Below are 27,977 nucleotides of genomic sequence, written 5' to 3' on the forward strand. Positions count from 1 at the left end.
TAATCAGGTATTCACATGGGGGGATGAACTGTAGGTAACCAGGTATTCACATGGGGGGATGAACTGTAGGTAACCAGGTATTCACATGGGGGGATGAACTGTAGGTAATCAGGTATTCACATGGGGGGATGAACTGTAGGTAATCGAGTATTCACATGGGGGGATGAACTGTAGGTAACCAGGTATTCACATGGGGGATGAACTGTAGGTAACCAGGTATTCACATGGGGGGATGAACTGTAGGTAATCAGGTATTCACATGGGGGATGAACTGTAGGTAACCAGGTATTCACATGGGGGGATGAACTGTAGGTAACCAGGTATTCACATGGGGGGATGAACTGTAGGTAACCAGGTATTCACATGGGGGATGAACTGTAGGTAACCAGGTATTCACATGGGGGGATGAACTGTAGGTAACCAGGTATTCACATGGGGGGATGAACTGTAGGTAACCAGGTATTCACATGGGGGATGAACTGTAGGTAACCAGGTATTCACATGGGGGGATGAACTGTAGGTAACCAGGTATTCACATGGGGGGATGAACTGTAGGTAACCAGGTATTCACATGGGGGGATGAACTGTAGGTAATCAGGTATTCACATGGGGGGATGAACTGTAGGTAATCGAGTATTCACATGGGGGGATGAACTGTAGGTAACCAGGTATTCACATGGGGGGATGAACTGTAGGTAACCAGGTATTCACATGGGGGGATGAACTGTAGGTAATCAGGTATTCACATGGGGGGATGAACTGTAGGTAACCAGGTATTCACATGGGGGGATGAACTGTAGGTAACCAGGTATTCACATGGGGGGATGAACTGTAGGTAACCAGGTATTCACATGGGGGGATGAACTGTAGGTAACCAGGTATTCACATGGGGGATGAACTGTAGGTAATCAGGTATTCACATGGGGGGGATGAACTGTAGGTAACCAGGTATTCACATGGGGGGATGAACTGTAGGTAACCAGGTATTCACATGGGGGGATGAACTGTAGGTAATCAGGTATTCACATGGGGGGATGAACTGTAGGTAATCGAGTATTCACATGGGGGGATGAACTGTAGGTAACCAGGTATTCACATGGGGGGATGAACTGTAGGTAACCAGGTATTCACATGGGGGGATGAACTGTAGGTAATCAGGTATTCACATGGGGGGATGAACTGTAGGTAACCAGGTATTCACATGGGGGGATGAACTGTAGGTAACCAGGTATTCACATGGGGGGATGAACTGTAGGTAACCAGGTATTCACATGGGGGGATGAACTGTAGGTAACCAGGTATTCACATGGGGGGATGAACTGTAGGTAACCAGGTATTCACATGGGGGGATGAACTGTAGGTAACCAGGTATTCACATGGGGGGATGAACTGTAGGTAACCAGGTATTCACATGGGGGGATGAACTGTAGGTAACCAGGTATTCACATGGGGGGATGAACTGTAGGTAACCAGGTATTCACATGGGGGGATGAACTGTAGGTAATCAGGTATTCACATGGGGGGATGAACTGTAGGTAATCGAGTATTCACATGGGGGGATGAACTGTAGGTAACCAGGTATTCACATGGGGGGATGAACTGTAGGTAACCAGGTATTCACATGGGGGGATGAACTGTAGGTAATCAGGTATTCACATGGGGGGATGAACTGTAGGTAACCAGGTATTCACATGGGGGGATGAACTGTAGGTAACCAGGTATTCACATGGGGGGATGAACTGTAGGTAACCAGGTATTCACATGGGGGATGAACTGTAGGTAACCAGGTATTCACATGGGGGGATGAACTGTAGGTAACCAGGTATTCACATGGGGGATGAACTGTAGGTAACCAGGTATTCACATGGGGGGATGAACTGTAGGTAACCAGGTATTCACATGGGGGGATGAACTGTAGGTAACCAGGTATTCACATGGGGGGATGAACTGTAGGTAACCAGGTATTCACATGGGGGGATGAACTGTAGGTAACCAGGTATTCACATGGGGGGATGAACTGTAGGTAACCAGGTATTCACATGGGGGATGAATTCTAAGTAATCAGGTATTCACATGGGGGGATGAACTGTAGGTAACCAGGTATTCACATGGGGGGATGAACTGTAGGTAACCAGGTATTCACATGGGGGGATGAATTCTAAGTAATCAGGTATTATCCTGCTGGTGTTACCATGTCAATAATGCTGCTATCCTAGTTACCATGTCAATAATGCTGCTATCCTAGTTACCATGTCAATAATGCTGCTATCCTGCTAGTTACCATGTCAATAATGCTGCTATCCTGCTGGAGTTACCATGTCAATAATGCTGCTATCCTGCTAGTTACCATGTCAATAATGCTGCTATCCTGCTGGAGTTACCATGTCAATAATGCTGCTATCCTAGTTACCATGTCAATAATGCTGCTATCCTAGTTACCATGTCAATAATGCTGCTATCCTGCTAGTTACCATGTCAATAATGCTGCTATCCTGCTGGAGTTACCATGTCAATAATGCTGCTATCCTAGTTACCATGTCAATAATGCTGCTATCCTGCTAGTTACCATGTCAATAATGCTGGTATCCTGCTAGTTACCATGTCAATAATGCTGCTATCCTGCTAGTTACCATGTCAATAATGCTGGTATCCTGCTAGTTACCATGTCAATAATGCTGCTATCCTGCTAGTTACCATGTCAATAATGCTGCTATCCTGCTGGTTACCATGTCAATAATGCTGCTATCCTGCTAGTTACCATGTCAATAATGCTGCTATCCTGCTAGTTAACATGTCAATAATGCTGCTATCCTGCTAGTTACCATGTCAATAATGCTGCTATCCTGCTGGAGTTACCATGTCAATAATGCTGCTATCCTGCTAGTTACCATGTCAATAATGCTGCTATCCTGCTAGTTACCATGTCAATAATGCTGCTATCCTGCTGGAGATACCATGTCAATAATGCTGCTATCCTGCTAGTTACCATGTCAATAATGCTGCTATCCTGCTGGTGTTACCATGTCAATAACGCTACTATCCTGCTAGTTACCATGTCAATAATGCTGCTATCCTGCTGGAGTTACCATGTCAATAATGCTGCTATCCTGCTAGTTACCATGTCAATAACGCTGCTATCTTGCTGGAGTTACCATGTCAATAATGCTGCTATCCTGCTGGAGTTACCATGTCAATAATGCTGCTATCCTGCTAGTTACCATGTCAATAATGCTGCTATCCTGCTGGAGTTACCATGACAATAATGCTACTATCCTGCTAGTTACCATGTCAATAATGCTGCTATCCTGCTAGTTACCATGTCAATAATGCTGCTATCCTGCTGGAGTTACCATGTCAATAATGCTGCTATCCTGCTGGAGTTACCATGTCAATAATGCTGCTATCCTGCTAGTTACCATGTCAATAATGCTGGTATCCTGCTAGTTACCATGTCAATAATGCTGCTATCCTGCTAGTTACCATGTCAATAATGCTGCTATCCTGCTAGTTACCATGTCAATAATGCTGCTATCCTGCTAGTTACCATGTCAATAATGCTGCTATCCTGCTGGTTACCATGTTAATAACGCTGCTATCCTGCTAGTTACCATGTCAATAATGCTGCTATCCTGCTAGTTAACATGTCAATAATGCTGCTATCCTGCTAGTTACCATGTCAATAATGCTGCTATCCTGCTAGTTACCATGTTAATAATGCTGCTATCCTGCTAGTTACCATGTCAATAATGCTGCTATCCTGCTAGTTACCATGTCAATAATGCTGCTATCCTGCTAGTTACCATGTCAATAATGCTGCTATCCTGCTGGAGTTACCATGTCAATAATGCTGCTATCCTGCTGGAGTTACCATGTCAATAATGCTGCTATCCTGCTGGAGTTACCATGTCAATAATGCTGCTATCCTGCTAGTTACCATGTCAATAATGCTGCTATCCTGCTAGTTACCATGTCAATAATGCTGCTATCCTGCTGGTGTTACCATGTCAATAACGCTGCTATCCTGCTAGTTACCATGTCAATAATGCTGCTATCCTGCTGGAGTTACCATGTCAATAATGCTGCTATCCTGCTAGTTACCATGTCAATAATGCTGCTATCCTGCTGGAGTTACCATGACAATAATGCTACTATCCTGCTAGTTACCATGTCAATAATGCTGCTATCCTGCTAGTTACCATGTCAATAATGCTGCTATCCTGCTAGTTACCATGTCAATAATGCTGCTATCCTGCTGGAGTTACCATGTCAATAATGCTGCTATCCTGCTAGTTACCATGTCAATAATGCTGCTATCCTGCTGGAGTTACCATGACAATAATGCTACTATCCTGCTAGTTACCATGTCAATAATGCTGCTATCCTGCTGGAGTTACCATGTCAATAATGCTGCTATCCTGCTAGTTACCATGTCAATAATGCTGCTATCCTGCTAGTTACCATGTCAATAATGCTGCTATCCTGCTAGTTACCATGTCAATAATGCTGCTATCCTGCTGGAGTTACCATGTCAATAATGCTGCTATCCTGCTGGAGTTACCATGTCAATAATGCTGCTATCCTGCTAGTTACCATGTCAATAATGCTGCTATCCTGCTAGTTACCATGTCAATAATGCTGCTATCCTGCTAGTTACCATGTCAATAATGCTGCTATCCTGCTAGTTACCATGTCAATAATGCTGCTATCCTGCTGGAGTTACCATGTCAATAATGCTGCTATCCTGCTAGTTACCATGTCAACAATGCTGCTATCCTGCTAGTTACCATGTCAATAATGCTGCTATCCTGCTAGTTACCATGTCAATAATGCTGCTATCCTGCTAGTTACCATGTCAATAATGCTGCTATCCTGCTAGTTACCATGTCAATAATGCTGCTATCCTGCTAGTTACCATGTTAATAATGCTGCTATCCTGCTAGTTACCATGTCAACAATGCTGCTATCCTGCTAGTTACCATGTCAATAATGCTGCTATCCTGCTAGTTACCATGTCAATAATGCTGCTATCCTGCTAGTTACCATGTTAATAACGCTGCTATCCTGCTAGTTACCATGTCAATAATGCTGCTATCCTGCTAGTTAACATGTCAATAATGCTGCTATCCTGCTAGTTACCATGTCAATAATGCTGCTATCCTGCTAGTTACCATGTCAATAATGCTGCTATCCTGCTAGTTACCATGTCAACAATGCTGCTATCCTGCTAGTTACCATGTCAATAATGCTGCTATCCTGCTGGAGTTACCATGTCAATAATGCTGCTATCCTGCTGGAGTTACCATGTCAATAATGCTGCTATCCTGCTGGAGTTACCATGTCAATAATGCTGCTATCCTGCTAGTTACCATGTCAATAATGCTGCTATCCTGCTAGTTAACATGTCAATAATGCTGCTATCCTGCTGGTTACCATGTTAATAACGCTGCTATCCTGCTAGTTACCATGTCAATAATGCTGCTATCCTGCTAGTTAACATGTCAATAATGCTGCTATCCTGCTAGTTACCATGTCAATAATGCTGCTATCCTGCTAGTTACCATGTCAATAATGCTGCTATCCTGCTAGAGAGGAGTGTAGCTAGGCTATAGGAGTGTGGGATGGGGGAGAGAGGAGTTTAGCTAGGCTATAGGAGTGTGGGATGGGGGAGAGAGGAGTGTAGCTAGGCTATAGGAGTGTGGGATGGGGGAGAGAGGAGTGTAGCTAGGCTATAGGAGTGTGGGATGGGGAGAGAGGAGTGTAGCTAGGCTATAGGAGTGTGGGATGGGGGAGAGAGGAGTTTAGCTAGGCTATAGGCGTGTGGGATGGGGGAGAGAGGAGATTAGCTAGGCTATAGGAGTGTGGGATGGGGAGAGAGGAGTTTAGCTAGGCTATAGGAGTGTGGGATGGGGGAGAGAGGAGTTTAGCTAGGCTATAGGAGTGTGGGATGGGGGAGAGAGGAGTTTAGCTAGGCTATAGGAGTGTGGGATGGGGGAGAGAGGACTGTATCTAGGCTATAGGAGTCTGGGATGGGGGAGAGAGGAGTTTAGCTAGGCTATAGGAGTGTGGGATGGGGGAGAGAGGGTGTAGCTAGGCTATAGGAGTGTGGGATGGGGAGAGAGGAGTTTAGCTAGGCTATAGGAGTGTGGGATGGGGGAGAGAGGAGTTTAGCTAGGCTATAGGAGTGTGGGATGGGGGAGAGAGGAGTTTAGCTAGGCTATAGGAGTGTGGGATGGGGAGAGAGGAGTGTAGCTAGGCTATAGGAGTGTGGGATGGGGGAGAGAGGAGTTTAGCTAGGCTATAGGAGTGTGGGATGGGGAGAGAGGAGTGTAGCTAGGCTCTAGGAGTGTGGGATGGGGGAGAGAGGAGTTTAGCTAGGCTATAGGAGTGTGGGATGGGGGAGAGAGGAGTGTAGCTAGGCTATAGGAGTGTGGGATGGGGAGAGAGGACTTTAGCTAGGCTATAGGAGTGTGGGATGGGGAGAGAGGAGTGTAGCTAGGCTATAGGAGTGTGGGATGGGGAGAGAGGAGTTTAGCTAGGCTATAGGAGTGTGGGATGGGGGAGAGAGGAGTTTAGCTAGGCTATAGGAGTGTGGGATGGGGAGAGGAGTGTAGCTAGGCTATAGGAGTGTGGGATGGGGAGAGAGGAGTTTAGCTAGGCTATAGGAGTGTGGGATGGGGAGAGAGGAGTTTAGCTAGGCTATAGGAGTGTGGGATGGGGAGAGAGGAGTTTAGCTAGGCTATAGGAGTGTGGGATGGGGGAGAGAGGAGTTTAGCTAGGCTATAGGAGTGTGGGATGGGGAGAGAGGAGTGTAGCTAGGCTATAGGAGTGTGGGATGGGGAGAGAGGAGTTTAGCTAGGCTATAGGAGTGTGGGATGGGGAGAGAGGAGTTTAGCTAGGCTATAGGAGTGTGGGATGGGGAGAGAGGAGTTTAGCTAGGCTATAGGAGTGTGGGATGGGGAGAGAGGAGTGTAGCTAGGCTATAGGAGTGTGGGATGGGGAGAGAGGAGTTTAGCTAGGCTATAGGAGTGTGGGATGGGGAGAGAGGAGTGTAGCTAGGCTATAGGAGTGTGGGATGGGGGAGAGAGGAGTTTAGCTAGGCTATAGGAGTGTGGGATGGGGGAGAGAGGAGTGTAGCTAGGCTATAGGAGTGTGGGATGGGGAGAGAGGACTTTAGCTAGGCTATAGGAGTGTGGGATGGGGAGAGAGGAGTGTAGCTAGGCTATAGGAGTGTGGGATGGGGAGAGAGGAGTGTAGCTAGGCTATAGGAGTGTGGGATGGGGGAGAGAGGAGTTTAGCTAGGCTATAGGAGTGTGGGATGGGGAGAGAGGAGTTTAGCTAGGCTATAGGAGTGTGGGATGGGGGAGAGAGGAGTGTAGCTAGGCTATAGGAGTGTGGGATGGGGAGAGAGGAGTTTAGCTAGGCTATAGGAGTGTGGGATGGGGAGAGAGGAGTTTAGCTAGGCTATAGGAGTGTGGGATGGGGAGAGAGGAGTGTAGCTAGGCTATAGGAGTGTGGGATGGGGGAGAGAGGAGTGTAGCTAGGCTATAGGAGTGTGGGATGGGGGGAGAGAGGAGTTTAGCTAGGCTATAGGAGTGTGGGATGGGGGAGAGAGGAGTGTAGCTAGGCTATCGGAGTGTGGGATGGGGGAGAGAGGAGTGAAGCTAGGCTATAGGAGTGTGGGATGGGGGAGAGAGGAGTGTAGCTAGGCTATAGGAGTCTGGGATGGGGGAGAGAGGAGTTTAGCTAGGCTATAGGGAGTGTGGGATGGGGGAGAGAGGAGTGTAGCTAGGCTATAGGAGTGTGGGATGGGGGAGAGAGGAGTGTAGCTAGGCTATAGGAGTGTGGGATGGGGAGAGAGGAGTTTAGCTAGGCTATAGGAGTGTGGGATGGGGGAGAGAGGAGTTTAGCTAGGCTATAGGAGTGTGGGATGGGGGAGAGAGGAGTTTAGCTAGGCTATAGGAGTGTGGGATGGGGGAGAGAGGAGTTTAGCTAGGCTATAGGAGTGTGGGATGGGGGAGAGAGGAGTTTAGCTAGGCTATAGGAGTGTGGGATGGGGGAGAGAGGAGTTTATCTAGGCTATAGGAGTGTGGGATGGGGAGAGAGGAGTTTAGCTAGGCTATAGGAGTGTGGGATGGGGAGAGAGGAGTTTAGCTAGGCTATAGGAGTGTGGGATGGGGGAGAGAGGAGTTTAGCTAGGCTATAGGAGTGTGGGATGGGGAGAGAGGAGTGTAGCTAGGCTATAGGAGTGTGGGATGGGGGAGAGAGGAGTTTAGCTAGGCTATAGGAGTGTGGGATGGGGGAGAGAGGAGTGTAGCTAGGCTATAGGAGTGTGGGATGGGGAGAGAGGAGTTTAGCTAGGCTATAGGAGTGTGGGATGGGGGAGAGAGGAGTGTAGCTAGGCTATAGGAGTGTGGGATGGGGAGAGAGGAGTGTAGCTAGGCTATAGGAGTGTGGGATGGGGAGAGAGGAGTTTAGCTAGGCTATAGGAGTGTGGGATGGGGAGAGAGGAGTGTAGCTAGGCTATAGGAGTGTGGGATGGGGAGAGAGGAGTTTAGCTAGGCTATAGGAGTGTGGGATGGGGGAGAGAGGAGTGTAGCTAGGCTATAGGAGTGTGGGATGGGGAGAGAGGACTTTAGCTAGGCTATAGGAGTGTGGGATGGGGAGAGAGGAGAAGTGTAGCTAGGCTATAGGAGTGTGGGATGGGGGAGAGAGGAGTGTAGCTAGGCTATAGGAGTGTGGGATGGGGGAGAGAGGAGTTTAGCTAGGCTATAGGAGTGTGGGATGGGGAGAGAGGGGTTTAGCTAGGCTATGGGAGTGTGGGATGGGGGAGAGAGGAGTGTAGCTAGGCTATAGGAGTGTGGGATGGGGAGAGAGGAGTTTAGCTAGGCTATAGGAGTGTGGGATGGGGAGAGAGGAGTTTAGCTAGGCTATAGGAGTGTGGGATGGGGGAGAGAGGAGTGTAGCTAGGCTATAGGAGTGTGGGATGGGGGAGAGAGGAGTGTAGCTAGGCTATAGGAGTGTGGGATGGGGAGAGAGGAGTTTAGCTAGGCTATAGGAGTGTGGGATGGGGGAGAGAGGAGTGTAGCTAGGCTATCGGAGTGTGGGATGGGGAGAGAGGAGTGTAGCTAGGCTATAGGAGTGTGGGATGGGGGAGAGAGGAGTGTAGCTAGGCTATAGGAGTGTGGGATGGGGGAGAGAGGAGTTTAGCTAGGCTATAGGCGTGTGGGATGGGGGAGAGAGGAGTTTAGCTAGGCTATAGGAGTGTGGGATGGGGGAGAGAGGAGTGTAGCTAGGCTATAGGAGTGTGGGATGGGGAGAGAGGACTTTAGCTAGGCTATAGGAGTGTGGGATGGGGAGAGAGGAGAGAGGAGTGTAGCTAGGCTATAGGAGTGTGGGATGGGGGAGAGAGGAGTGTAGCTAGGCTATAGGAGTGTGGGATGGGGAGAGAGGAGTTTAGCTAGGCTATAGGAGTGTGGGATGGGGAGAGAGGGGTTTAGCTAGGCTATAGGAGTGTGGGATGGGGGAGAGAAGAGTGTAGCTAGGCTATAGGAGTGTGGGATGGGGAGAGAGGAGTTTAGCTAGGCTATAGGAGTGTGGGATGGGGGGAGAGAGGAGTTTAGCTAGGCTATAGGAGTGTGGGATGGGGAGAGAGGAGTGTAGCTAGGCTATAGGAGTGTGGGATGGGGAGAGAGGAGTGTAGCTAGGCTATAGGAGTGTGGGATGGGGGAGAGAGGAGTTTAGCTAGGCTATAGGAGTGTGGGATGGGGGAGAGAGGAGTGTAGCTAGGCTATCGGAGTGTGGGATGGGGAGAGAGGAGTGTAGCTAGGCTATAGGAGTGTGGGATGGGGAGAGAGGAGTGTAGCTAGGCTATAGGAGTGTGGGATGGGGAGAGAGGAGTTTAGCTAGGCTATAGGAGTGTGGGATGGGGAGAGAGGAGTTTAGCTAGGCTATAGGAGTGTGGGATGGGGGAGAGAGGAGTGTAGCTAGGCTATAGGAGTGTGGGATGGGGGAGAGAGGAGTGTAGCTAGGCTATAGGAGTGTGGGATGGGGGAGAGAGGAGTTTAGCTAGGCTATAGGAGTGTGGGATGGGGGAGAGAGGAGTGTAGCTAGGCTATAGGAGTGTGGGATGGGGGAGAGAGGAGTTTAGCTAGGCTATAGGAGTGTGGGATGGGGGAGAGAGGAGTTTAGCTAGGCTATAGGAGTGTGGGATGGGGGGAGAGGAGTGTAGCTAGGCTATAGGAGTGTGGGATGGGGGAGAGAGGAGTTTAGCTAGGCTATAGGAGTGTGGGATGGGGGGAGAGGAGTTTAGCTAGGCTATAGGAGTGTGGGATGGGGAGAGAGGAGTTTAGCTAGGCTATAGGAGTGTGGGATGGGGGAGAGAGGAGTTTATCTAGGCTATAGGAGTGTGGGATGGGGGAGAGAGGAGTTTAGCTAGGCTATAGGAGTGTGGGATGGGGAGAGAGGAGTTTAGCTAGGCTATAGGAGTGTGGGATGGGGAGAGAGGAGTTTAGCTAGGCTATAGGAGTGTGGGATGGGGAGAGAGGAGTGTAGCTAGGCTATAGGAGTGTGGGATGGGGGAGAGAGGAGTGTAGCTAGGCTATAGGAGTGTGGGATGGGGAGAGAGGAGTTTAGCTAGGCTATAGGAGTGTGGGATGGGGGAGAGAGGAGTTTAGCTAGGCTATAGGAGTGTGGGATGGGGGAGAGAGGAGTTTAGCTAGGCTATAGGAGTGTGGGATGGGGAGAGAGGAGTTTAGCTAGGCTATAGGAGTGTGGGATGGGGGAGAGAGGAGTTTAGCTAGGCTATAGGAGTGTGGGATGGGGAGAGAGGAGTGTAGCTAGGCTATAGGAGTGTGGGATGGGGAGAGAGGAGTGTAGCTAGGCTATAGGAGTGTGGGATGGGGGAGAGAGGAGTTTAGCTAGGCTATAGGAGTGTGGGATGGGGGAGAGAGGAGTTTAGCTAGGCTATAGGAGTGTGGGATGGGGAGAGAGGAGTTTAGCTAGGCTATAGGAGTGTGGGATGGGGAGAGAGGAGTTTAGCTAGGCTATAGGAGTGTGGGATGGGGGGAGAGAGAGGAGTTTAGCTAGGCTATAGGAGTGTGGGATGGGAGAGAGAGGAGTGTAGCTAGGCTATAGGAGTGTGGGATGGGGGAGAGAGGAGTGTAGCTAGGCTATAGGAGTGTGGGATGGGGGAGAGAGGAGTTTAGCTAGGCTATAGGAGTGTGGGATGGGGGAGAGAGGAGTGTAGCTAGGCTATAGGAGTGTGGGATGGGGAGAGAGGAGTGTAGCTAGGCTATAGGAGTGTGGGATGGGGAGAGAGGAGTTTAGCTAGGCTATAGGAGTGTGGGATGGGGGAGAGAGGAGTTTAGCTAGGCTATAGGAGTGTGGGATGGGGAGAGAGGAGTTTAGCTAGGCTATAGGAGTGTGGGATGGGGAGAGAGGAGTTTAGCTAGGCTATAGGAGTGTGGGATGGGGGAGAGAGGAGTGTAGCTAGGCTATAGGAGTGTGGGATGGGGAGAGAGGAGTTTAGCTAGGCTATAGGAGTGTGGGATGGGGGAGAGAGGAGTTTAGCTAGGCTATAGGAGTGTGGGATGGGGGAGAGAGGAGTTTAGCTAGGCTATAGGAGTGTGGGATGGGGAGAGAGGAGTTTAGCTAGGCTATAGGAGTGTGGGATGGGGGAGGAGAGAGGAGTTTAGCTAGGCTATAGGAGTGTGGGATGGGGAGAGAGAGAGGAGTTTAGCTAGGCTATAGGAGTGTGGGATGGGGGAGAGAGGTGTGTAGCTAGGCTATAGGAGTGTGGGATGGGGGGAGAGAGGAGTGTAGCTAGGCTATAGGAGTGTGGGATGGGGGAGAGAGGAGTTTAGCTAGGCTATAGGAGTGTGGGATGGGGAGAGAGGAGTTTAGCTAGGCTATAGGAGTGTGGGATGGGGAGAGAGGAGTGTAGCTAGGCTATAGGAGTGTGGGATGGGGGAGAGAGGAGTTTAGCTAGGCTATAGGAGTGTGGGATGGGGAGAGAGGAGTTTAGCTAGGCTATAGGAGTGTGGGATGGGGGAGAGAGGAGTTTAGCTAGGCTATAGGAGTGTGGGATGGGGGAGAGGGGAGTTTAGCTAGGCTATCGGAGTGTGGGATGGGGAGAGAGGAGTTTAGCTAGGCTATAGGAGTGTGGGATGGGGGAGAGAGGAGTTTAGCTAGGCTATAGGAGTGTGGGATGGGGGAGAGATGAGTTTAGCTAGGCTATAGGAGTGTGGGAAGGGGGAGAGGAGTTTAGCTAGGCTATAGGAGTGTGGGATGGGGGAGAGAGGAGTGTAGCTAGGCTATAGGAGTGTGGGATGGGAGAGAGGAGTTTAGCTAGGCTATAGGAGTGTGGGATGGGGGAGAGAGGAGTGTAGCTAGGCTATAGGAGTGTGGGATGGGGAGAGAGGAGTTTAGCTAGGCTATAGGAGTGTGGGATGGGGAGAGAGGAGTTTAGCTAGGCTATAGGAGTGTGGGATGGGGGAGAGAGGAGTTTAGCTAGGCTATAGGAGTGTGGGATGGGGGAGAGAGGAGTGTAGCTAGGCTATAGGAGTGTGGGATGGGGAGAGAGGAGTGTAGCTAGGCTATAGGAGTGTGGGATGGGGAGAGAGGAGTTTAGCTAGGCTATAGGAGTGTGGGATGGGGAGAGAGGAGTTTAGCTAGGCTATAGGAGTGTGGGATGGGGAGAGAGGAGTTTAGCTAGGCTATAGGAGTGTGGGATGGGGGAGAGAGGAGTTTAGCTAGGCTATAGGAGTGTGAGATGGGGAGAGAGGAGTGTAGCTAGGCTATAGGAGTGTGGGATGGGGGAGAGAGGAGTTTAGCTAGGCTATAGGAGTGTGGGATGGGGGAGAGAGGAGTTTAGCTAGGCTATAGGAGTGTGGGATGGGGAGAGAGGAGTTTAGCTAGGCTATAGGAGTGTGGGATGGGGGAGAGAGGAGTTTAGCTAGGCTATAGGAGTGTGGGATGGGGAGAGAGGAGTTTAGCTAGGCTATAGGAGTGTGGGATGGGGAGAGAGGAGTTTAGCTAGGCTATAGGAGTGTGGGATGGGGAGAGAGGAGTGTAGCTAGGCTATAGGAGTGTGGGATGGGGGAGAGAGGAGTGTAGCTAGGCTATAGGAGTGTGGGATGGGGGAGAGAGGAGTTTAGCTAGGCTATAGGAGTGTGGGATGGGGGAGAGAGGAGTTTAGCTAGGCTATAGGAGTGTGGGATGGGGGAGAGAGGAGTTTAGCTAGGCTATAGGAGTGTGGGATGGGGAGAGAGGAGAGAGGAGTGTAGCTAGGCTATAGGAGTGTGGGATGGGGGAGAGAGGTGTTTAGCTAGGCTATAGGAGTGTGGGATGGGGGAGAGAGGAGTGTAGCTAGGCTATAGGAGTGTGGGATGGGGGAGAGAGGAGTTTAGCTAGGCTATAGGAGTGTGGGATGGGGGAGAGAGGAGTTTAGCTAGGCTATAGGAGTGTGGGATGGGGGAGAGAAGAGTTTAGCTAGGCTATAGGAGTGTGGGATGGGGAGAGAGGAGTTTACCTAGGCTATAGGAGTGTGGGATGGGGAGAGAGGAGTGTAGCTAGGCTATAGGAGTGTGGGATGGGGAGAGAGAAGTGTAGCTAGGCTATAGGAGTGTGGGATGGGGAGAGAGGAGTTTAGCTAGGCTATAGGAGTGAGGGATGGGGAGAGAGTAGTTTAGCTAGGCTATAGGAGTGTGGGATGGGGAGAGAGTTTAGCTAGGCTATAGGAGTGTGGGATGGGGAGAGAGGAGTGTAGCTAGGCTATAAGAGTGTGGGATGGGGGAGAGAGGAGTTTAGCTAGGCTATAGGAGTGTGGGATGGGGGAGAGAGGAGTTTAGCTAGGCTATAGGAGTGTGGGATGGGGGAGAGAGGAGTTTAGCTAGACTATAGGAGTGTGGGATGGGGGAGAGAGGAGTTTAGCTAGGCTATAGGAGTGTGGGATGGGGGAGAGAGGAGTTTAGCTAGGCTATAGGAGTGTGGGATGGGGGAGAGAGGAGTTTAGCTAGGCTATAGGAGTGTGGGATGGGGGAGAGAGGAGTTTAGCTAGACTATAGGAGTGTGGGATAGGGGAGAGAGGAGTTTAGCTAGGCTATAGGAGAGTGGGATGGGAGAGAGAGGAGTTTAGCTAGGCTATAGGAGTGTGGGATGGGGGAGAGAGGAGTGTAGCTAGGCTATAGGAGTGTGGGATGGGGAGAGAGGAGTTTAGCTAGGCGTTAGGAGTGTGGGATGGGAGAGAGGAGTTTAGCTAGGCTATAGGAGTGTGGGATGGAGGAGAGAGGAGTTTAACTAGGCTATAGGAGTGTGGGATGGGGGAGAGAGGAGTTTAGCTAGGCTATAGGAGTGTGGGATGGGGGAGAGAGGAGTGTAGCTAGGCTATAGGAGTGTGGGATGGGGAGAGAGGAGTTTAGCTAGGCTATAGGAGTGTGGGATGGGGAGAGAGGAGTTTAGCTAGGCTATAGGAGTGTGGGATGGGGGAGAGAGGAGTTTAGCTAGGCTATAGGAGTGTGGGATGGGGGAGAGAGGAGTGTAGCTAGGCTATAGGAGTGTGGGATGGGGGAGAGAGGAGTTTAGCTAGGCTATAGGAGTGTGGGATGGGGGAGAGAGGAGTGTAGCTAGGCTATAGGAGTGTGGGATGGGGGAGAGAGGAGTTTAGCTAGGCTATAGGAGTGTGGGATGGGGGAGAGAGGAGTTTAGCTAGGCTATAGGAGTGTGGGATGGGGGAGAGAGGAGCTGTAGCTAGGCTATAGGAGTGTGGGATGGGGAGAGAGGAGTTTAGCTAGGCTATAGGAGTGTGGGATGGGGAGAGAGGAGTTTAGCTAGGCTATAGGAGTGTGGGATGGGGGAGAGAGGAGTTTAGCTAGGCTATAGGAGTGTGGGATGGGGAGAGAGGAGTGTAGCTAGGCTATAGAAGTGTGGGATGGGGGAGAGAGGAGTTTAGCTAGGCTATAGGAGTGTGGGATGGGGGAGAGAGGAGTGTAGCTAGGCTATAGGAGTGTGGGATGGGGAGAGAGGAGTTTAGCTAGGCTATAGGAGTGTGGGATGGGGGAGAGAGGAGTTTAGCTAGGCTATAGGAGTGTGGGATGGGGGAGAGAGGAGTTTAGCTAGGCTATAGGAGTGTGGGATGGGGGAGAGAGGAGTTTAGCTAGGCTATAGGAGTGTGGGATGGGGGAGAGAGGAGTGTAGCTAGGCTATAGGAGTGTGGGATGGGGGAGAGAGGAGTTTAGCTAGGCTATAGGAGTGTGGGATGGGGGAGAGAGGAGTGTAGCTAGGCTATAGGAGTGTGGGATGGGGAGAGAGGAGTGTAGCTAGGCTATAGGAGTGTGGGATGGGGAGAGAGGAGTTTAGCTAGGCTATAGGAGTGTGGGATGGGGGAGAGAGGAGTTTAGCTAGGCTATAGGAGTGTGGGATGGGGGAGAGAGGAGTGTAGCTAGGCTATCGGAGTGTGGGATGGGGGAGAGAGGAGTGTAGCTAGGCTATCGGAGTGTGGGATGGGGAGAGAGGAGTTTAGCTAGGCTATCGGAGTGTGGGATGGGGAGAGAGGAGTTTAGCTAGGCTATCGGAGTGTGGGATGGGGAGAGAGGAGTTTAGCTAGGCTATCGGAGTGTGGGATGGGGGAGGCTGGGAGGAGTTTAATCTCTCTGGAGCAGAGCACTCAGCACACCACCCAGACGTGGGGACTGGCTTCCTTCAGAATAACCTTACGGCAAATCTATAAAAGGACTCTACAGGCTGAAGAGGAATGGTTCTGCTGGTCAGAACACAGGACTACTCAGAGATGAGAAGACTAGGTCAGAACACAGGACTACTCAGAGATGAGAAGACTAGGTCAGAACACAGGACTACTCAGAGATGAGAAGACTAGGTCAGAACACAGGACTACTCAGAGAAGACTAGGTCAGAACACAGGACTACTCAGAGCAGACTAGGTCAGAACACAGGACTACTCAGAGGAGACTAGGTCAGAACACAGGACTACTCAGAGAAGACTAGGTCAGAACACAGGACTACTCAGAGGAGACTAGGTCAGAACACAGGACTACTCAGAGAAGACTAGGTCAGAACACAGGACTACTCAGAGGAGACTAGGTCAGAACACAGGACTACTCAGAGCAGACTAGGTCAGAACACAGGACTACTCAGAGAAGACTAGGTCAGAACACAGGACTACTCAGAGGAGACTAGGTCAGAACACAGGACTACTCAGAGAAGACTAGGTCAGAACACAGGACTACTCAGAGCAGACTAGGTCAGAACACAGGACTACTCAGAGGAGACTAGGTCAGAACACAGGACTACTCAGAGGAGACTAGGTCAGAACACAGGACTACTCAGAGCAGACTAGGTCAGAACACAGGACTACTCAGAGCAGACTAGGTCAGAACACAGGACTACTCAGAGAAGACTAGGTCAGAACACAGGACTACTCAGAGGAGACTAGGTCAGAACACAGGACTACTCAGAGAAGACTAGGTCAGAACACAGGACTACTCAGAGAAGACTAGGTCAGAACACAGGACTACTCAGAGAAGACTAGGTCAGAACACAGGACTACTCAGAGGAGACTAGGTCAGAACACAGGACTACTCAGAGAAGACTAGGTCAGAACACAGGACTACTCAGAGCAGAGAAGACTAGGTCAGAACACAGGACTACTCAGAGAAGACTAGGTCAGAACACAGGACTACTCAGAGGAGACTAGGTCAGAACACAGGACTACTCAGAGAAGACTAGGTCAGAACACAGGACTACTCAGAGGAGACTAGGTCAGAACACAGGACTACTCAGAGGAGACTAGGTCAGAACACAGGACTACTCAGAGAAGACTAGGTCAGAACACAGGACTACTCAGAGATGAGAAGACTAGGTCAGAACACAGGACTACTCAGAGGAGACTAGGTCAGAACACAGGACTACTCAGAGATGAGAAGACTAGGTCAGAACACAGGACTACTCAGAGAAGACTAGGTCAGAACACAGGACTACTCAGAGATGAGAAGACTAGGTCAGAACACAGGACTACTCAGAGGAGACTAGGTCAGAACACAGGACTACTCAGAGAAGACTAGGTCAGAACACAGGACTACTCAGAGCAGACTAGGTCAGAACACAGGACTACTCAGAGAAGACTAGGTCAGAACACAGGACTACTCAGAGAAGACTAGGTCAGAACACAGGACTACTCAGAGGAGACTAGGTCAGAACACAGGACTACTCAGAGGAGACTAGGTCAGAACACAGGACTACTCAGAGAAGACTAGGTCAGAACACAGGACTACTCAGAGCAGACTAGGTCAGAACACAGGACTACTCAGAGGAGACTAGGTCAGAACACAGGACTACTCAGAGCAGACTAGGTCAGAACACAGGACTACTCAGAGGAGACTAGGTCAGAACACAGGACTACTCAGAGAAGACTAGGTCAGAACACAGGACTACTCAGAGGAGACTAGGTCAGAACACAGGACTACTCAGAGCAGACTAGGTCAGAACACAGGACTACTCAGAGCAGACTAGGTCAGAACACAGGACTACTCAGAGAAGACTAGGTCAGAACACAGGACTACTCAGAGGAGACTAGGTCAGAACACAGGACTACTCAGAGAAGACTAGGTCAGAACACAGGACTACTCAGAGGAGACTAGGTCAGAACACAGGACTACTCAGAGCAGACTAGGTCAGAACACAGGACTACTCAGAGCAGACTAGGTCAGAACACAGGACTACTCAGAGGAGACTAGGTCAGAACACAGGACTACTCAGAGAAGACTAGGTCAGAACACAGGACTACTCAGAGGAGACTAGGTCAGAACACAGGACTACTCAGAGCAGACTAGGTCAGAACACAGGACTACTCAGAGCAGACTAGGTCAGAACACAGGACTACTCAGAGCAGACTAGGTCAGAACACAGGACTACTCAGAGGAGACTAGGTCAGAACACAGGACTACTCAGAGGAGACTAGGTCAGAACACAGGACTACTCAGAGGAGACTAGGTCAGAACACAGGACTACTCAGAGCAGACTAGGTCAGAACACAGGACTACTCAGAGGAGACTAGGTCAGAACACAGGACTACTCAGAGAAGACTAGGTCAGAACACAGGACTACTCAGAGAAGACTAGGTCAGAACACAGGACTACTCAGAGCTGAGTGTTATCATGAGTCCAGATTGTTTTCAGTCCCTCTCTGGAAGAGACTGACGCTTCCTACTAGGTAGCACAAAGTCTAAATTGTCTGTATCGTAAAAATTGAAGTTTAATTAAGGCATAAGGTTAGCGGTGTGGTTAGGGTTAAGGTTTAGGTTTAAAAAATCGAAATGTTAAAGGGATAGTTCACCCAAATGACATAGGTCTCCTTACCCTGTAAGCAGTCTATGTACAAGGTATCACAGCAACCCCAGCTGCTGAGGGACTGCCTACTGGTGGACTGGTTGTTTAGGTCCTGAGAGACTGACAAGGTTTGTTTTGCTGTAAGATGTGTGTTCTGTTAACGGTTTCAAGTCCGCTTCTCTCCACACTTCTGTAAACTACTGCTCGGGAGGGGGGGGAGCAAAGACAGCAGCCGATGCTAGGGAATTATTTTTGAAAAAAGGTATAAAAAGTATTTGTTTGTAATTGTATTGTTGCAATATTTTATAGGCTACCAACAGGTGGCCAACCATACACCAGCAGAGCCTTATAAAGGGGCAGTGTTGTATTTTCAGACAGGTTTGAATATGAAAAGAAGCCAATAGACAGAGTGCAACATACAATTCTGTCTGTAAAATATATAGCATCATATCTGTCCTGCTGTCTGAACAAGTGATTGTCAAGCCCTGTAAATGACCAGTGATTGTCAAGCCCTGTAAATGACCAGTGATTGTCAAGCCCTGTAAATGACCAGTGATTGTCAGGCTCTGTAAATGACCAGTGATTGTCAAGCCCTGTAAATGACCAGTGATTGTCAAGCCCTGTAAATGACCAGTGATTGTCAAGCCCTGTAAATGACTAGTGATTGTCAAGCCCTGTAAATGACCAGTGATTGTCAAGCCCTGTAAATGACCAGTGATTGTCAAGACCTGTAAATGACTAGTGATTGTCAAGCCCTGTAAATGACCAGTGATTGTCAAGCCCTGTAAATGACCAGTGATTGTCAGGCCCTGTAAATGACCAGTGATTGTCAAGCCCTGTAAATGACCAGTGATTGTCAAGCCCTGTAAATGACCAGTGATTGTCAGGCCCTGTAAATGACCAGTGATTGTCAAGCCCTGTAAATGACCAGTGATTGTCAAGCCCTGTAAATGACCAGTGATTGTCAAGCCCTGTATATGACCAGTGATTGTCAAGCCCTGTAAATGACCAGTGATTGTCAAGCCCTGTAAATGACCAGTGATTGTCAGGCCCTGTAAATGACCAGTGATTGTCAAGCCCTGTAAATGACCAGTGATTGTCAAGCCCTGTAAATGACCAGTGATTGTCAAGCCCTGTAAATGACCAGTGATTGTCAAGCCCTGTAAATGACCAGTGATTGTCAAGCCCTGTAAATGACTAGTGATTGTCAAGCCCTGTAAATGACCAGTGATTGTCAAGCCCTGTAAATGACCAGTGATTGTCAAGACCTGTAAATGACTAGTGATTGTCAAGCCCTGTAAATGACCAGTGATTGTCAAGCCCTGTAAATGACCAGTGATTGTCAAGCCCTGTAAATGACCAGTGATTGTCAAGCCCTGTAAATGACCAGTGATTGTCAAGCCCTGTAAATGACCAGTGATTGTCAAGCCCTGTAAATGACTAGTGATTGTCAAGCCCTGTAAATGACCAGTGATTGTCAAGCCCTGTAAATGACCAGTGATTGTCAAGACCTGTAAATGACTAGTGATTGTCAAGCCCTGTAAATGACCAGTGATTGTCAAGCCCTGTAAATGACCAGTGATTGTCAAGCCCTGTAAATGACCAGTGATTGTCAAGCCCTGTAAATGACTAGTGATTGTCAAGCCCTGTAAATGACCAGTGATTGTCAAGCCCTGTAAATGACCAGTGATTGTCAAGCCCTGTAAATGACCAGTGATTGTCAAGCCCTGTAAATGACCAGTGATTGTCAAGCCCTGTAAATGACCAGTGATTGTCAAGCCCTGTAAATGACTAGTGATTGTCAAGCCCTGTAAATGACCAGTGATTGTCAAGCCCTGTAAATGACCAGTGATTGTCAAGCCCTGTAAATGACCAGTGATTGTCAAGCCCTGTAAATGACTAGTGATTGTCAAGCCCTGTAAATGACCAGTGATTGTCGAGCCCTGTAAATGACTAGTGGTTGTCAAGCCCTGTAAATGACCAGTGATTGTCAACAGATCCACAGGCCATGTAATAGCCACATGCTTTGCACACTTTCCCACCTCAACAAGAGTAATACCTATGTGAGACTTGCTGTTCATCGACTACAGCTGGGTTATCAACACCGTAGTGTCCCTCAAGCTCATCACTAAACTCCCTTTCGACTGAACCCCTCCCTGTGCAACTGGGTCCTAGACTAAATGGAAGAAGTTTGGAACCACGAAGACTCTTCCTAGAGCTGGCCGCCCGGCCAAATTGAGCGATCGGGGGAGAAGGGCATTGGTCAGGGAGGTGACCAAGAACCCGATGGTCACTCTGACAGAGCTCCAGAGTTCCTATGTGGCGATGGGAGAACCTTCCAGAAGGACAACCACCTCTGCAGCACTCCACCAATCAGGCCTTTATGGTAGAGTGGCCAGATGGAAGCCACTCCTCAGGTAAAGGCACATGACAGCCCGCTTGGAGTTTGCCAAAAGGCACCTAAAGACTCTCAGACCGTGAGAAACAAGATTGTCTGGTCTGATGAAACCAAGATTGAACCCATTGGCCTGAATACCAATCGTCACATCTGGAGGAAACCTGGCACCAACCCTACGGTGAAGCATGGTGGTGGCAGCATCATGCTGTGGGGATGTTTTTCAGTGGCAGGGACTGGGAGACTAGTCAGGATCAAGGGAAAGATGAATGGAGCAAAGTACAGAGAGATCCTTGATGAAAACCTGCTCCAGAGCACTCAGGACCTCAGACTGGGGTGAAGGTTCACCTTCTAACAGGACAACGACCCTAAGCACACAGCCAAGAACAACGCAGGAGTGGCTTCGGGACAAGTCTCTGAATGTCCTTGAGTGGCCCGGACTTGAACCCGATCGAACATCTCTGGAGAGACCTGAAAATAGCTCTGCAGCGACACTCCCCATCCAACCTGACAGATCTTGAGAGGATCTGCAGAGAAGAATGGGAGAAACTCCACAAATACATGTGTGCCAAGCTTGAAGCGTCATACCCAAGAAGACTCAAGGCTGTAATCGCTGCCAAAGGTGCTTCAACAAAGTACTGAGTAAAGGGTCTGAATACTTATGGAAATGTGATATTTCAGGGGTTTTTTAACTGTTTTTTCTTTGTTATTATGGGGGTATTGTGTGTAGATTTATGAGGGATTATAAAAAAATAAAACCATTTCAGAATAAGGCTGTAACATAACAAAACGTGGAAAATGTCAAGGGGTCTGAATACTTTTCGAATGCACTGTGAATAAACACATTTATTTATATTCCGGACACTGACTTTGCTAGTTCTGGTATTTCAATAACGTTATGGAATATTACTGCACTATTGGAGTATAACCATTTCACTGCAACGGCAATAATCATCTGTGAATCTGTATACTCGACCAATAAACTTTGATGGATTTTATTTGGAAGAGAGAGAAACAGAGAGAGAGAGACAGAGAGAGAGAGACAGAGAGAAACAGAGAGCAGAAGAGAGAGAGAGAAACAGAGAGAGGAAGAGACAGAGAGAGAGACAGAGAGAGAGAAACACAAAATCGGGAAATAACACAATTACAGTAGCGAGCCTGTGATGTACAGAGCTGGTATCTGGTTGCCTGTGGTCTAATAAAGCCACAGGCTGATTATGTACAGACTCCTGGAACACTGTGTTCATGATGTCCAAGATAGTGGCTCTCTGAACAGTGGAAAACACTAAAGAACTGCTCCTCTACTCTGTCACTGCTACAGAGAGAATATTCCACGTGACGCAGACGACCTAAACGTCCACAACAACAACAAAAAGACCTCACACTAGGCTTATAAAAAAGAGTCCAGTCAAAACCACCAGGTTCAGATACTCAACGTTAGCATGTATCAGCATGGGCTTCTCAATTTAGTTCAGTGTACGCCTAAGAATTTAGGCTGAGCTTTATGTAACATCAAAACTTAATTTACAGCCTGTAAGTAGTAGTGAGTGAGAGAGTCTTATTTCCTTTTCCCGCGGTGCAATTTGTCCTGTGTTGGCTGCTGTCAGGCTGGTCTTCCAGGAACCCCAGAGAGAGCAGTAGGAGATAACAGTAGTATACAGCCTCCACATTGACTCTGTACCGTAACACCCTGTATATAGCCTCCACATTGACTCTGTACCGTAACACCCTGTATATAGCCTCCACATTGACTCTGTACCGTAACACCCTGTATATAGCCTCCACATTGACTCTGTACCGGTACCGCCTGTATATAGCCTCCACATTGACTCTGTACCGGTACCCCCTGTATATAGCCTCCACATTGACTCTGTACCATAATACCCTGTATATAGCCTCCCCATTGACTCTGTACCATTACACCCTGTATATAGCCTCCACATTGACTCTGTACCGTAATACCCTGTATATAGCCTCCACATTGACTCTGTACCGTAACACCCTGTATATAGCCTCCACATTGACTCTGTACCGGTACCGCCTGTATATAGCCTCCACATTGACTCTGTACCGGTACCCCCTGTATATAGCCTCCACATTGACTCTGTACCATAATACCCTGTATATAGCCTCCCCATTGACTCTGTACCATTACACCCTGTATATAGCCTCCACATTGACTCTGTACCGTAATACCCTGTATATAGCCTCCACATTGACTCTGTACCGTAACACCCTGTATATAGCCTCCACATTGACTCTGTACCGTAATACCCTGTATATAGCCTCCACATTGACTCTGTACCGGTACCCCCTGTATATAGCCTCCACATTGACTCTGTACCGTAATACCCTGTATATAGCCTCCACATTGACTCTGTACCGGTACCTCCTGTATATAGCCTCCACATTGACTCTGTACCGTAATACCCTGTATATAGCCTCCACATTGACTCTGTACCGTAATACCCTGTATATAGCCTCCACATTGACTCTGTACCGGTACCTCCTGTATATAGCCTCCACATTGACTCTGCACTGGTACTCCCTGTATATAGCCTCCACATTGACTCTGTACCGGTACCCCCTGTATATAGCCTCCACATTGACTCTGTACCGTAATAGCCTGTATATAGCCTCCACATTGACTCTGTACCGGCTCCCTGTATATAGCCTCCACATTGACTCTGTACCGTAATACTCTGTATATAGCCTCCACATTGACTCTGTACCGTAATACCCTGTATATAGCCTCCACATTGACTCTGTCCCGTAATACCCTGTATATAGCCTCCACATTGACTCTGTACCGGCTCCCTGTATATAGCCTCCACATTGACTCTGTACCGTAATACTCTGTATATAGCCTCCACATTGACTCTGTACCGGTACCCCCTGTATATAGCCTCCACATTGACTCTGTCCCGTAATACCCTGTATATAGCCTCGCTATTGTTATTTCAATGCTGCTGTTTAATTATTATTTTTTTTTACTAATCTATTTTTTATTTAACACTTATTTTTAACCTCTTAAAGCACTGTTGGTTAAGGGCTTGTAAATAAGCATTTCACTGTTGTATTCGGCGCACGTGACAAATAAAATGTGATTTGATTTGCTCAATTTTATACACCTATCAGCAACGGATGTGGCCGACATAAAAAATTCACTCATTTGAAGAAGAAGCGTCCACATACTGTTGTATTTACAGTATCTATAAAGACAGGCAGACAGACAAACACAGAAAAGCTACGACTCTATTTAATTACGTGAAGACAGACATTCTCCTGTGTCAGTGATACCAGGCAGATGACAAATCCTTTCTTCTTTCAGGCAGACAGTCTCACCGGAGGGCCATTAACACGACAGAAACAGACACACCCTTCTCACCTAGTCTACGGACACACCCTTGTCCGTGTCACTGAGTTTGCACACTGCACAAAGCCCCTGACGTGTCTGCGGTCCTACAGAATAGACGTGGAACGTGCTGAAGCAAGGTAACAAGGCCTCGTTATGTCTCGGCGTTTGACAGAGACGTTCTGCACTAAGTAATATGTATTTACTTCGGAAACACATTCCTTAAAAATAACACCTTACTAAACAAAGGGGACTTGTACTGGTCTATTGGTATAAACAGCTCCGTCAGTCAGTCAGTCAGCCAGCCAGCCAGCCAGTCAGTCAGCCAGCCAGCCAGTCAGCCAGTCAGCCAGTCAGCCAGTCAGCCAGCCAGCCAGTCAGTCAGCCAGTCAGCCAGCCAGCCAGCCAGTCAGCCAGTCAGCCAGCCAGCCAGCAAGTCAGTCAGCCAGCCAGCCAGTTAGCCAGTCAGACAGTCAGCCAGTCAGCCAGCCAGCCAGCCAGCCAGTAAGCCAGTCAGCCAGCCAGTCAGTCAGCCAGTCAGCCAGTCAGTCAGTCAGCCAGTCAGCCATCCAGTCAGCCAGCCAGCCAGCCAGTCAGTCAGTCAGTCAGTCAGTCATTCAGTCAGTCAGTCCGTCAGACACAGGGAGACTCATCTGCAGGCAGTGTGCATCGCATCCCAAATGGCACCCTATTCCTTATTTAATGCACTACTGTTGACCGGGGCACATAAGGCTCTGTAGTGCACTATAGTATTAATCACTTGTGACGCAAACAGAGACATGCACCTTGGCTGAGGGCTTGGGCAGAGAGACATGCACCTTGGCTGAGGGCTTGGGCAGAGAGACAGGCACCGTGGCTGAGGGGTTGGGCAGACAGACAGGCACCGTGGCTGAGGGCTTGGGCAGACAGACAGACAGGCACCGTGGCTGAGGGCTTGGCCAGACAGACAGGCACCGTGGCTGAGGGCTTGGGCAGACAGACAGGCACCGTGGCTGAGGGGTTGGGCAGAGGGACAGGCACCGTGGCTGAGGGTGTGGGCAGACAGACAGGCACCGTGGCTGAGGGGTTGGGCAGAGAGACAGGCACCGTGGCTGAGGGTGTGGGCAGACAGACAGGCACCGTGGCTGAGGGCGTGGGCAGACAGACAGGCACCTTGGCTGAGGGTTTGGGCAGACAGAGACAGGCACCTTGGCTGAGGGTTTGGGCAGACAGAGACAGGCACCTTGGCTGAGGGGTTGGGCAGACAGACAGGCACCGTGGCTGAGGGTGTGGGCAGAGAGACAGGCACCGTGGCTGAGGGGTTGGGTAGACAGACAGGCACCTTGGCTGAGGGGTTGGGCAGACAGACAGGCACCGTGGCTGAGGGTGGGGGCAGATAGACAGGCACCGTGGCTGAGGGTGTGGGCAGACAGACAGGCACCTTGGCTGAGGGGTTGGGCAGAGAGACAGGCACCGTGGCTGAGGGTGTGGGCAGACAGACAGGCACCGTGGCTGAGGGCGTGGGCAGACAGACAGGCACCTTGGCTGAGGGTTTGGGCAGACAGAGACAGGCACCTTGGCTGAGGGTTTGGGCAGACAGAGACAGGCACCTTGGCTGAGGGGTTGGGCAGACAGACAGGCACCGTGGCTGAGGGTGTGGGCAGAGAGACAGGCACCGTGGCTGAGGGGTTGGGTAGACAGACAGGCACCTTGGCTGAGGGGTTGGGCAGACAGACAGGCACCGTGGCTGAGGGTGGGGGCAGATAGACAGGCACCGTGGCTGAGGGTGTGGGCAGACAGACAGGCACCTTGGCTGAGGGTGTGGGCAGAGAGACAGGCACCTTGGCTGAGGGTGTGGGCAGATAGACAGGCACCGTGGCTGAGGGTGTGGGCAGATAGACAGGCACCGTGGCTGAGGGTGTGGGCAGACAGACAGGCACCTTGGCTGAGGGTGTGGGCAGAGAGACAGGCAACCCCCCCCCCACCTCTCTGATTCAGAGGGCTTGGGTTAAATGGGGAAGACAGATTTCAGTTGAATACATTCAGTTTCCCTTCCCCCTGTCCTACTACAGATGTCCGGCGACAAACGCAGCTTTTACCCCACAGTTTTGACATTTGCTCTGTTATGTCCTGTTATGTCCTGTTATGTCCTGTTATGTCCTGTTATGTCCTGTTATGTCCTGTTATGTGAGTGATTTGTACCCTTTTTGTTTGTTGTTTTTACACAGAGGCTAGTGGCTAATAAGTAAAAGTTTGAAAACGTAACTGAACTGTAAATACCTTCGCATAAAAAATGTTTTTAAATGCAGTGACCTACATACATAGAAATGAACATTTCACATTGTAGTCATTTAGCAGACGCTCTTATCCAGAGAAACTGAACGAAGCAAATTATATATAGATTAAATCCTTTGATTAGGATGACTAGTCTATTGTTTTAGTAGATCAGATTAAATCCTTTGATTAGGATGACTAGTCTATTGTTTTAGTAGATCAGATTAAATCCTTTGACTAGGATGACTAGTCTATTGTTTTAGTAGATTAGATTAAATCCTTTGATTAGGATGACTAGTCTATTGTTTTAGTAGATCAGATTAAATCCTTTGATTAGGATGACTAGTCTATTGTTTTAGTAGATTAGATTAAATCCTTTGATTAGGATGACTAGTCTATTGTTTTAGTAGATCAGATTAAATCCTTTGATTAGGATGACTAGTCTATTGTTTTAGTAGATCAGATTAAATCCTTTGACTAGGATGACTAGTCTATTGTTTTAGTAGATCAGATTAAATCCTTTGATTAGGATGACTAGTCTATTGTTTTAGTAGATCAGATTAAATCCTTTGACTAGGATGACTAGTCTATTGTTTTAGTAGATCAGATTAAATCCTTTGACTAGGATGACTAGTCTATTGTTTTAGTAGATCAGATTAAATCCTTTGATTAGGATGACTAGTCTATTGTTTTAGTAGATTAGATTAAATCCTTTGATTAGGATGACTAGTCTATTGTTTTAGTAGATCAGATTAAATCCTTTGATTAGGATGACTAGTCTATTGTTTTAGTAGATCAGATTAAATCCTTTGACTAGGATGACTAGTCTATTGTTTTAGTAGATCAGATTAAATCCTTTGATTAGGATGACTAGTCTATTGTTTTAGTAGATCAGATTAAATCCTTTGATTAGGATGACTAGTCTATTGTTTTAGTAGATTAGATTAAATCCTTTGATTAGGATGACTAGTCTATTGTTTTAGTAGATCAGATTAAATCCTTTGATTAGGATGACTAGTCTATTGTTTTAGTAGATCAGATTAAATCCTTTGATTAGGATGACTAGTCTATTGTTTTAGTAGATCAGATTAAATCCTTTGATTAGGATGACTAGTCTATTGTTTTAGTAGATCAGATTAAATCCTTTGATTAGGATGACTAGTCTATTGTTTTAGTAGATCAGATTAAATCCTTTGACTAGGATGACTAGTCTATTGTTTTAGTAGATCAGATTAAATCCTTTGATTAGGATGACTAGTCTATTGTTTTAGTAGATCAGATTAAATCCTTTGACTAGGATGACTAGTCTATTGTTTTAGTAGATCAGATTAAATCCTTTGATTAGGATGACTAGTCTATTGTTTTAGTAGATCAGATTAAATCCTTTGATTAGGATGACTAGTCTATTGTTTTAGTAGATTAGATTAAATCCTTTGATTAGGATGACTAGTCTATTGTTTTAGTAGATCAGATTAAATCCTTTGATTAGGATGACTAGTCTATTGTTTTAGTAGATCAGATTAAATCCTTTGATTAGGATGACTAGTCTATTGTTTTAGTAGATTAGATTAAATCCTTTGATTAGGATGACTAGTCTATTGTTTTAGTAGATCAGATTAAATCCTTTGATTAGGAT

At 48.3% G+C, this 27,977-nt stretch overlaps 1 protein-coding gene across 1 annotated transcript in view; it reads right to left on the bottom strand.

The window, feature by feature from the left end:
* The window catches only part of LOC106590760 (bone morphogenetic protein receptor type-2-like), a 148,790-nt gene that overhangs the window by 101,618 nt on the left and 19,195 nt on the right, over positions 1 to 27,977 (bottom strand).

Source organism: Salmo salar, chromosome ssa25 (genome assembly GCF_905237065.1).
Source record: "Salmo salar chromosome ssa25, Ssal_v3.1, whole genome shotgun sequence".
In the NCBI taxonomy this organism is placed as follows: Eukaryota; Metazoa; Chordata; class Actinopteri; order Salmoniformes; family Salmonidae; genus Salmo; species Salmo salar.